Genomic DNA, 8,345 nt, shown 5'->3' with positions numbered 1-8,345 from the left:
CCTTCATTCGGACATGGACTTCGCTTCCCCTGTAAAGGAAGAGGAGATGACGGGAGGTAGGGAGTTGCTTTGTGGGCCCCCAACTCTTCGGTTCCTGAGGAATTCCTTCAAATGCCATGAACTTCTCACACTCCGCAGCCACTTGAGGCTTGGAAACAGTCTCCTTGGGTGTGCTGGAGTGATTAGGGAAAGAGGCCACTTATGGGCCTTTGTCTAAAGCCTGGCTCAGCTCAGGCTTGAAGTGCATATGACTAAACAAGCCCTCTGTGTGACTCCGATGCACAATCAAGTTAGAGACCCACTGTTTTATGCAAATGTGAGCAATTACTAATATACTGCTTATTAATTATGCCTCCCCTTTCACCTAAGGCAGCACAATACTCCAGTGTTCTGCACTTTGCTTTTTCACTTAATGTATTCTGGAGACCTTTCTACATCTGTGTGTGCAAAGCATCCCCATTCTTTTGCAGGGTATTCCATTATTTGTCCAGCTCGTCCCCTACTGATGGACATTTATGTGGTTTCTGATCCTTCACTATTAGAAACAGTACTGCAATGAAGATCTCAGATCACATCTCATTTGCCACCTGTGTGGTTATGTCATAGAGCTTTCAAATGGCTGTCTTTGCCACCAGGGAGATGACATAATTACGGGGTTGACTTTTTGACCCTCTATTAAAGACTATCTCTTAAATTGCTTTTTGCTCAAACCACAGCCTAGGTGATAGCAGGTACATTTTCTTCCTTTCCAGCACTACCTTCCCCAGCACACCCTCCCCCTCGCCACCTCCCTGGGGCTCAGGTTAGTGTTCACAGTGCATTTGGCTGAATTAGGAAAAGATGCCGTTTCCTCAGGGTGGAGGCAGCTTCCTCCCAGGGAGTGGATTGGATTTTAGCCTCTCTCACTCCCTTGCATCTACACCAGGGGTTCCAGCCCCGCTGCTATTGATGTTTTGTGCTAGGTAATTCTTTGTTAGGGGGACTGTCCATTAGTGGAATTCCTGGCCTCTACCCCCTAGATACCAGTGGCACCGCACAAAGATTTTGGTGGGGAGGGAAATCAGCCCTGGATGAGAGCTGCTGCTCTAGACAGCTGTATCTGCTCCTTCGTCTGGCTCTGGGATGCTCAGGCCACCAGCCGTTCACACAGGCACGGGCTCTGTGTCCCTTTCTAGCTAGTCCAGGCCTCGTCTTGGTGGGGCATCCAGTGCAGCCTGTCTCAGTCTTCCCCAGCCTGAAGGTGCAACAAGACACCTCTGAGGTTCAGTCAGGGGAATGGATGTGGCCTGGCCTGGCCTGGGCTTCCTTGTTGTCCTGACTCACCAGAAGGGAACATCAGCCAAAGCCTTAAACAGTGAACTGGCCACTTTTTGGTCACCCCCAACTAGTCTAAATTCTTCTCCCTGCTCTCTGGTACCATTCAGCCCAGCCAACGGGATTTCTTACCCTCCTCAGTCTTCTTGCTTTGTGTTGGGTCTCCTGAGATAGTTTATGCCAAATGTCCAGCACAGTGCCTGCACACAGCAGGGCACAGTCCGGCCCTCTGCCCTGCCCAGAGCGGCTCTGTATGCTCCAGGCAGAGACCTGCCCCTCCTCCCACCTCTCCATCCCGAAAAATCAAGATCTGGCCGCTTCTCCCTCTCCTGACCACTTTGGACATCTCCTGCTCATGTGACCTTGCTCTCCTGAGCAGGTTGGCTGAGTACATGGCACTTAATTCAGCTGGTTTTGCAAGTTTCTGTCTTCTCTTTGTCTAGTCTCCCAAATGGGTCAGTATACTCTTGCCCTTCTGGGCCTCCTCCCAGGAAGGCTCTCCCAAGTGCAGCCGTGGTGGCTGTGCTATTTCTTGCAGCTGGGGGTGGGTTGCATGTGCAGGCGGTAGAGGCAGAATGCTTGGCCTGACGCCAGCTGTGTCACTGAAGAGCTGAGTGATCTTGGGTAAGTCACTTAGCCTTCTGTGCCTCAGTTATCACATCTGTAACATGGGGACACTCTCCCTACCTACCTCTCAGGGTGTGAGAAGCAAAGGAGATAAGGACTCTATGGAGCGTGGCACAGAGCCCTGTTCCAGATCCACTGCTGTTTGAGCCAGGGGAGCCTTAGAAGTGAGGGAAAAGGCAGGGGAGAGAATGCCGCTGGTCTGTGCCCCTTTGGGGCCTTAAGATCAATCTAATGAGTTGGAATGGGAAGTGGTCTGAGGAAGCATCAGGAGTATCATGGCTGTCCTTCCTCGGCGCACTCTGTTATGCTCGATTTAATTCATTAATAAGTATTTTTTGGAGCTCCTTTCTGTCTGGGGCGATATTAGTTGGAACTTGCAATGTGTAAAGCAAAGAAAGAGCAACCAATGACAGTATGTAAACAAGAGGGAGGGGTCTATGTGGGGCTGCAATCAGTGAGGGCTCCCTGGAGTGGGCAAGGCTCTAGCTGGATCTTGAGGACAGCAGGAATCACAGAGGTAGGGAGCAAGAGGGGATAGTGCAGGGGAAGGAGGAGATCGGTGAACAAAGAAATACAGAAGGACACGGCAGACTTGTTAATGATTAAGAGACAGAGAAAGAGTTAAATACACTAGGACATTCCTAATGGGGCTTGCTTCATTCACTAGCTTTAAAGAAGGGCAGTGGACATCCATGACCAATTCTTGGAAGCCCAAAGAGCCACCAGGGTCACAAAGAAGAGCCAGGCCAGTAGGGGAGTGTTCTGGGCTGTGTGTGCACAGTGGGTCAGACAGGATGAATAATCTTGGGTTGGAGAGAAGAGGGAGGAGAGGAGAGAGGGTGGGTTCTTGGGTAGGTAGGGGGGTACTCAGTGACACCCCAGGACCTTCCTTGGAGGACAGGGAGGAAATGTGCCTTTTCAACCTTAGCTGATCCGTGGACTCCACAGGAATACATTAGAGCTCAAGGCAATTTGTCCATGAATGATTCCTCGAGTGCCTGCTTGTGAGGTGGGCAGCACTATGCCTGCATCACCCCAGATCAAGCAGCTTGCCAGGGCCCCCAGTAGCTGGGGTAGCAGAGCTTCCTGCAGGCAATGGGGTTGCTGCAGGGAGCCCTGGGACAGACCCTGCAGCTTGGCCCCTCACTAGAGGATGCTCCTCTCAAGACACTGGGGTAGAAAGTGACTTCCAGCCTCCCCCTGCTCTCTCTACCAGGTCTGCCACACCACTCACTGCTAGTATGGGACGAGTGGCCTGGTGCTTCTGCCTGATAAGAAAACCTTCCTCATCCTGCTGCACTAGCTCTGACACTGTGTCCCTGCTTCTCTTCTCAAGGGCTCATTTTATCTTGGAGACTTGCAAGATCTTCTCTTGTCCTGTATTCCACTGTGTCTCTGGGGTTCTGCTATGGAGAATAACTCCACTCCAATCTTTGAGCTGTCGCCATGCCACCTGTGAGGTTAATATCTGAAAGGATAAGAATGGCCCAATGAAGCTGCCCTCCTGTGTCAAGGAGTGAGAAGGCTTGTCAAGAGGCCACAGGGGCTGAGGAGCACTGAGGTCTACTGAGGACACTCTTCTTTGATGGGCTTATGAATATTCAAACATGCAAACGACACACCATGTCTACCAGCCCCAGAATCTTAAGCCCACTTTGGAGGGTGGCCTGGGATTTATTTCTGTGTGGAAAATGGTTCTGCAGAGTCGTCAGCTACCTTCCATCTGACCCCTCATCCATTATGTGACAATTGTTTCTACAGATTCTGACATACCCTGCAAAGGAAGGATTTCTTTCTTTTACTTTCTCTCTTTCTGTGTGTCTCTCTCTCTCCCTCTTTTCTTTCTCTTTAAATTATTTTATTATGCAAAATTTTAAACCTATGTAAATTTAGAGAGAATAGTATATTGACCACCATGGCTTCATTCTCCAGCTTCAATAATTATCGATATTAACCCATGGCCAATCTTGTTTCATCTATATTTCTGCCTACCCTACAATTTCCAAGATTATTTTGTGGCAAATATCAGATATCATATTATTTCATCTGGGGACATTTTGAAAAGAATTTCTAAAAGATAAGGGGTCTTTTGTTTTTAAAGCTTCAAACAACATGAATTTATTATTTACAATTCTAAAGGTCAGAATTCTGATAGTGGGTCCCATGGATGACAGTAAAGGTGTTGGCAGAATTGTTTTTCCCCTGGAGACTCTACGGGAAAATTCATTCCTTGCCTTTTCCAGCTTCTAGATGCTGCCCACATTCCCTGGCTCATGGCCACAGCATTCTGACTATTGCTTCCTTCTTTTCATTTTTGAGACAGAGTCTTGCTCTGTTGCCCCAGGTAGAGTGCAGTGGCATCCTCATAACTCACTGCAACCTCCAACAAACACGTAGGTTCAAGCAATCCTCCTGCCTCAGCCTCCCAAGTAACTGGGACTACAGGTGGGTGCCACAATGCCCAGCTAATTTTTCTATTTTTAGTAGAGGATGGGGTCTCACTTTTGCCTAGGCTGGTCTCAAACTCCTGAGCTCAAGCAGTCCTCCCACCTTGGCCTCCCAGTGTGCTAGGATTATAGGTGTGAGCCACCACACTGGACCTATTATTTCCTTCTTACATCTTTTTCTTTCTTGCCTTTTGTATTATATGTGACCCATGTGATTGCATTGGCCCACTCAGATAATCCAGGATAATCTCCCCATCTATAGATCTTTAATTTAATCATACCTGCAAAACCTCCTTTGTCATAAAAGGTAACATATTCATAGGGTTTGAGATTAGGACATGGAATAGGGCCGCTATTCCACATCAAGGAACAAGAAAAATCTCATTCCAGTAATAAAAATATGTCAGTCAAGATAATAAGCAAGACATTAATGTGCTCCCCAAATTCTTTCTCCCCTGGTTTATGATTTTGGGTTGAAAACCTGCAAGAAATCATTTTTCTGTTTTGCTTCTCTTCTGTTACCCAGAAATCTTGGCCTTTTTAAATTTAATTTTTATTTTTTTATTCCTCCTATATGAAACAAGGAAAGGGGTAGTGATATTGGATTGGGAAGTTCTTACCTGACTTCCACTTTAATAATATGCTCTGGCTCTCTGGCTTGGTAGGTATTCAAAGGTAGTTCATTCTCCTGGAGTTCTTTTGTGGGTCCCTCTGTGATAGCTTGCTGAGAACATGTTGTTGCGTAATAGCACATGGACAAGCAAATTCTCTGGATGACTCCTTCTGAGAATGATTCAATTTTTAAGAAACATAACCACAACATCATCATCATATCTAAAAGGCAATATGGATTCCTTATATCATCAAATATCCAGAAAGCGCTTAATTATCTCACTTTTTTTCAGTGTGTTTATTTGAGTTGGGTTCCAACCAAGTTTCAAACATTGCCACTGGTTGATATATATATTTTTTATTTTATTGTTTATCCTTCCATTACAAAATATAAATTTAAATATATTGTATGCCTATATGTCCCTTTCTTAGCTAAATGGAAGCATACCATATAGTTTTTTTTTTTAACTATTAAAACATGTTTATTAAAGACATCCTAGAGATCACTCCATGGTAATATACAGAGAGCTTCCTCCTTCCTGTCTATAGCTGCATAGTGCTTCACTGTGTGCATATACTGTAGGTTATGGAACCAGTACCCTACTGAGGGACACATGGGTTATTTCCTGTCTTTTGTTGTAGCAGATAGTGCTACAATGAGCAGGTTAAGTCTTTTTATATTTTTGCCAGTGTATTTTTGGGATGGATTCCTAGAAGAGGGATTTCTGTGTGAAAGGGCAGATACTTAGTGCACTTTTGCTAGATGTTGCTGAATTTCCCTCTATAGGATTGTGTCCTTTTGTCTTCCCAACAGCAGTAAGTGAAAGCATCTGTTTTCTCATAGCTTTGCAGATTATGTTGTCAAACTCTTGGATTTTTGCTGGTGAAAAAAGGGTATTTTGAGGTAGCTTGCATTTGCATTGGGGCAGGGTTTTGGTAACAAGGTGTGAGCAGTCATTTTCGTATTTAGCCAGGATTATCAAAGCCTCAGTTGATCCCCTCTGTACATGTGAATAACCATCAGAGTGGGATAGAAATGCTGAACACAAATACAACTAACTTCTGGGTTTGTTCTACTAAATTGTATGTATAAATTCCAACCCACAATCCTTATTCCTGTATGTTATGTCATGTGAATGACATGCTACTAGAAGCGCTGAATGTGGGTCCCTGGTCCCTGTGGGCTCAGGGCTCTGAGAAAGTGAGGTCTCTCACGATGTGGTCTCTCACGATGTGGTCTCTCACAGGAGGTGGCCCCATGGACAGCCATCTCTGTCCACCATCTTGGTAGGTTTCCCACCGAGTCATGACAGGGCCCAGATTTAGTGATGGAGGGTCATTTTTCACATGCCTTGCTACTATACAGCCACAGGCTTGTGTGGTAGACTCCCACACAAGGAGCACCTTGGAAAGGACAGTCCAGCAGGTGGAGGTTGGCTAGGACCTTGCCCACAGTTATGATAACATGGCTCAGTGGACAGATCCAGTTTTGTGAAGGACAGAACGCCTTCTACTTTACTTCCCCCAGCCTCCCTGGTCAGCCCAATATCCTTCTGCAAAGATACTTGGGTCCCAAGTCTTCAGTCCTGTGGCCCCCACAGACATCTACCCATCTGCAAGAAAAATGGCTCCTGGAGGATGAAGCATGGGCCCTGTGGAACCCTGGGGTGTCTGTGGGGCAAGCACAGGTGTGGGGCTGGGGTCACCCATCAGCTGGGGGAAGCCCCTGAGTTCCAAGGCCATACCAGGGAAGGCATATCTTCAGTCCTGACAGCCCCAACTGGGGTGGAGACCTGTGAAGTCTCAGGCCCTCCCACCCAGAGGAAGATTGGAGGATTTTGATGGAGGTCTGGATGCCTAACAGGATGGTTGCCCCACCTACCTGTCAGCTGAGAGACAGCGTCTCACATAGTGGCGCAGCTGGCAGGAAATCAGAAAAGTCAGCCTTTGAGTTTGTCTTACTTCAGTCTCTAAGTGGCCATTTCAACCCGTGAGAGGCTTGGGCGTTGGAAAGACTAGAGGATGTCATGATTCCACGCCTCACTGTGTCACGACAGTGGGTGGGAACTTTTATTTTGTCAGAAGCAATTACTAAAGGAAGTTTTTAGATGAGATGTCAATGACAGGTTATACCAGAGTTACTTAAAGGTGGGAAAAGTGTCTATATAATTTACCTGCCTACTGGTGGCCAGCCAGCCCCTCTCCTGCGGGACATGCCCACGGAGGGACTAAAGCAGGGGTGGGGGGTGGCGGGAGGTCAAGCTGTTGGAGCAGCCATTGCTACGTGTGTTTTAGATAGAAGATGGGTGCAGGTGGGTTGTTGACCCACATGGTGGCTTATTTGGTTTTCCACAGGCCCATTGGGCCAGGCTGGGTAGAGGAGTCCAATGTGTTTTTGTTTTTATTTCTTTTGTTTTTCTGATCTCTTATCTTGAGTAGTACCTATCTTGATAAGTATCTCTTATCTTTCTTGAGTACTACCGTGTTTCCCCCAAAATAAGACAGGGTCTTATATTTATTTTCCTCAGGAAGACACCCTAGGGCTTATTTTCAGGGGATGTGTTTTTTTTTTTAAGTACGGTACAACAATCTACATTTATTCAAATATAGTTAAGTTGTCTTCTTCTGGAATATCATCATAACTCTCAAGACCCGAATTCCATCCTGAATTTCTCGCGACTCTACTTCCTTTAGAACCATTGGCCCCAGTCTCTCATGTTGAGCAATAGAGTTCTTGTGGGGCAGATGAGAAGGGCTGCTCCTCTTTACCGCTCCAGGAGGAAATGCATGGGTTGTGCAGATACGCTGCGTAGCCACGCCCATCACTAGGTCTTATTTTCGGGGTGGGGCTTATATTGCACAAATGCTTAGAAATCCTGCTAGGGCTTATTTTATGGGTAGGTCTTATTTTTGGGGAAACACGGTAGGTGTACTTGGGCCTTGAGGGGTTGAGACTTAGCAGAAGATTTATAAATTTGGTGTTTTCACTTTGATGATACTCCCAATATGTAGTTCTGGCCAGTAATAAATTTAAAAATATTTGAATTATATATATGTTCAGCTCCCTGCCCCCACCCCCTGCTTTTTAAGGAAGATCATGGTTCTGTGTATTTCACCTGTACCTTCTTACTGAGCTAATCAGGGGGGCTGGGTGGAGGTGAGGATTACAGGTAGCCCTGGGAGGTGGACAGAGCAAGAGCAGGCAGTTCCCTTGCAAGAGGAGGGGAGACAGGAAAGGGTGAGGGATAGCGGGGTGGGATGAGACAGAAGTTCTTACACAGAGTTAAACTTTGCAAAAGTAATTATTATAACCATATATGGGGTTTGTGCTGGTTATAGAATCCT

This window comes from Microcebus murinus, chromosome 1, assembly GCF_040939455.1.
Source record: "Microcebus murinus isolate Inina chromosome 1, M.murinus_Inina_mat1.0, whole genome shotgun sequence".
In the NCBI taxonomy this organism is placed as follows: Eukaryota; Metazoa; Chordata; class Mammalia; order Primates; family Cheirogaleidae; genus Microcebus; species Microcebus murinus.
This window is presented reverse-complemented; position numbering follows the sequence as displayed.